Consider the following 4,228-nt stretch of genomic DNA (forward strand, 5'->3'; position numbering starts at 1 on the left):
ACAGCAGTATTCAGTTCAGTCACTAAGCTAACTGACAGCAGTATTCAGTTCAGTCACTAAGCTAACTGACAGCAGTATTCAGTTCAGTCACTAAGCTAACTGACAGCAGTATTCAGTTCAGTCACTAAGCTAACTGACAGCAGTATTCAGTTCAGTCACTAAGCTAACTGACAGCAGTATTCAGTTCAGTCACTAAGCTAACTGACAGCAGTATTCAGTTCAGTCACTAAGCTAACTGACAGCAGTATTCAGTTCAGTCACTAAGCTAACTGACAGCAGTATTCAGTTCAGTCATTAAGCTAACTGACAGCATTATTCAGTTCAGTCATTAAGCTAACTGCCAACTACTGGGGGTCAGTTTTGGTGCACATACAGAGCGAGAGAGAGAGAGAGAGAGAGCGAGCGAGCGAGCGAGCCTTTATGGTTGACGGCTTAACCATCATCACACAACAACTCCTATCATCACAACACTGTCCCTCACTATTAGCCAGGCTGGCCAGAGCAGAGAGGAATTTACCTCTGTGACTTCCCTATTCCCTATAGAGTGCACTACTTTTCACCAGGGCCTACAGGGCTCAGGTCAAATATAGTGCATGATATAGGAATATAGTCCCCATTTGGGATGCAAGACAGAGAGACAGAGAGCTATCTACACTAATCCTGACAAGCGGCTGCTCTATCATCCGTCCGTCCCTGCAGAGTCGAGGCAGGGTGAGACCCGCCCAGTACAGTTGGCCTACTGAACATCTGTCTCATTATGAAGGCAGTGTGTTGTGGCCATGCTGAACCACCCTAGATTCACAGGGGACGCCCCTGCGTCCCAATAGGCATCCTGTGCACTACGTTTGACTAGAGTGGTAGTAGTAGTACACTACATTGGGAATAGGGTTCAATTTGGGACAGAGGAGGGACAGGAGAAAGCTAGCCAGCTAGCACCCTAGGCAGATCAGCCCACCACACAGAGAGGACAGGAAGACAGGACAAGGGTCAGAGTTCACACAGGGTCAGCACACCTTCTCTAGCAGATCAGCCCACCACACAGAGAGGACAGGAGAGAACAGGACAAGGGTCAGAGTTCACACAGGGTCAGCACACCTTCTCTAGGCAGATCAGCCCACCACACAGAGAAAACAGGACAAGGGTCAGAGTTCACACAGGGTCAGCACACCTTCTCTATGACCATACAGACTACTGTCTCCTGTGAGACTACTGTCTCCACAGGGATGAAGCCAGTCTGAGTTCACTACAAACAAGGGCTGTGAAATAGGGTTCATTTGATGTCACAACACTGTCTAGTGTTATTGTATGCTGTGGCTGGATGAGGTGTGCTAGCAGTGTTATTGTATGTATGCTGTGGCTAGATGAGGTGTGCTAGCAGTGTTATTGTATGCTGTGGCTAGATGAGGTGTGCTAGCAGTGTTATTGTATGTAGGCTGTGGCTAGATGAGGTGTGCTAGCAGTGTTATTGTATGCTGTGGCTAGATGAGGTGTGCTAGCAGTGTTATTGTAATGCTGTGGCTAGTGTAGTGTTATTGTATGCTGTGGCTAGATGAGGTGTGCTAGCAGTGTTATTGTATGTAGGCTGTGGCTAGATGTATGCTGTGGCTACAACCCTGTTATGAGTCCAACACTAACCCTGAATGCTAGCCCAACCCTAGATGAGGTGTGAGCCCAACCCTGTATGAGTCCAACCCTGTATGAGCCCAACCCTGTATGAGCCCAACCCTGTATGAGCCCAACCCTGTATGAGCCCAACCCTGTATGAGCCCAACCCTGTATGAGCCCAACCCTGTATGAGCCCAACCCTGTATGAGCCCAACCCTGTATGAGTCCAACACTAACCCTGAATGAGCCCAACCCTGTATGAGTCCAACACTAACCCTGAATGAGCCCAACCCTGTATGAGCCCAACCCTGTATGAGCCCAACCCTGTATGAGCCCAACCCTGAATGAGCCCAACCCTGTATGAGCCCAACCCTGTATGAGCCCAACCCTGTATGAGTCCAACACTAACCCTGTATGAGCCCAACCCTGTATGAGCCCAACCCTGTATGAGCCCAACCCTGTATGAGCCCAACCCTGTATGAGCCCAACCCTGTATGAGTCCAACCCTGTATGAGCCCAACCCTGTATGAGCCCAACCCTGTATGAGCCCAACCCTGTATGAGCCCAACCCTGTATGAGCCCAACCCTGTATGAGCCCAACCCTGTATGAGCCCAACCCTGTATGAGCCCAACCCTGTATGAGCCCAACCCTGTATGAGCCCAACCCTGTATGAGCCCAACCCTGTATGAGCCCAACCCTAACCCTGTATGAGCCCAACCCTAACCCTGTATGAGCCCAACCCCAACCCTGTATGAGCCCAACCCCAACCCTGTATGAGCCCAACCCCAACCCTGTATGAGCCCAACCCTGTATGAGCCCAACCCTGTATGAGCCCAACCCTGTATGAGCCCAACCCTAACCCTGTATGAGCCCAACCCTGTATGAGCCCAACCCTGTATGAGCCCAACCCTAACCCTGTATGAGCCCAACCCTAACCCTGTATGAGCCCAACCCTGTATGAGCCCAACCACAACCCTGTATGAGCCCAACCACAACCCTGTATGAGCCCAAACACAACCCTGTATGAGCCCAAACACAACCCTGTATGAGCCCAAACACAACCCTGTATGAGCCCAAACACAACCCTGTATGAGCCCAAACACAACACTGTATGAGCCCAACCACAACCCTGTATGAGCCCAAACCCAACCTTGTATGAGCCCAACCCTAACCCTGTATGAGTCAAACCCTAACCCTGTATGAGCCCAACCCTGTATGAGCCCAAACCCAAACATGTATGAGCCCAAACCCAACCTTGTATGAGCCCAACCATAACCCTGTATAAACCCAACCCTGTATGGTAATAACACCACTACAGCATTAGATGGTAATAACACCACTACAGCATTAGGCGGTAATAACACCACTACAGCATTAGACGGTAATAACACCACTACAGCATTAGACGGTAATAACACCAGTACAGCATTAGATGGTAATAACACCACTACAGCATGAGACGGTAATAACACCATTACAGCATTAGACGGTAATAACACCATTACAGCATTAGACGGTAATAACACCACTACAGCATTAGATGGTAATAACACCACTACAGCATTAGACGGTAATAACACCACTACAGCATTAGACGGTAATAACACCACTACAGCATTAGATGGTAATAACACCACTACAGCATTAGACGGTAATAACACCACTACAGCATTAGACGGTAATAACACCACTACAGCATTAGATGGTAATAACACCAGTACAGCATTAGATGGTAATAACACCACTACAGCATTAGACGGTAATAACACCACTACAGCATTAGACGGTAATAACACCACTACAGCATTAGACGGTAATAACACCACTACAGCATTAGATGGTAATAACACCACTACAGCATTAGATGGTAATAACACCACTACAGCATTAGATGGTAATAACACCACTACATCATTAGACGGTAATAACACCACTACAGCATTAGACGGTAATAACACAACTACAGCATTAGATGGTAATAACACCAGTACAGCATTAGATGGTAATAACACCACTACAGCATTAGACGGTAATAACACAACTACAGCATTAGACGGTAATAACACAACTACAGCATTAGATGGTAATAACACCAGTACAGCATTAGATGGTAATAACACCACTACAGCATGAGACGGTAATAAGCACTTTGAACGATATTTTAACAATAAATGAAGTGCTTTATAAATAACATTTGATTGATTGAATAAGATGTTAACTTAAGAATGGTGTAGTCGATGCTAGATGTGCTTACGGCTGTTCCGTTGAGTTGACCCTACAGGTTGAGCAACAGTCCAAACATGTCCTGTCAAAGAGGCATTTCTTGATCAATGTGTGTTCCTGTTCAGTGTTTAGACAGAGCGAGCTGCTGCCTGCTGGTTTCAGTACTTAGGAAGCAGGACAGAGAGCATCATGGGAAAGTTAGCAGTTAACTTTCATCTCATATGTGACACCTTTCTGCCATCACGTCGCCCTAATTCAACATCCACAGACATATTGTAAAATGTTTTGAATGATTTATAGATTTGAATCATAGAAGATTAAAGTGTGTTTGCTTGGTCCTTCATTACTTGTTGATTGCTTAACATTGTGTTTTAAAGCACTTTCCATAGACTCATGGGA

Source organism: Oncorhynchus gorbuscha, linkage group LG05 (genome assembly GCF_021184085.1).
Source record: "Oncorhynchus gorbuscha isolate QuinsamMale2020 ecotype Even-year linkage group LG05, OgorEven_v1.0, whole genome shotgun sequence".
Lineage (NCBI taxonomy): Eukaryota > Metazoa > Chordata > Actinopteri > Salmoniformes > Salmonidae > Oncorhynchus > Oncorhynchus gorbuscha.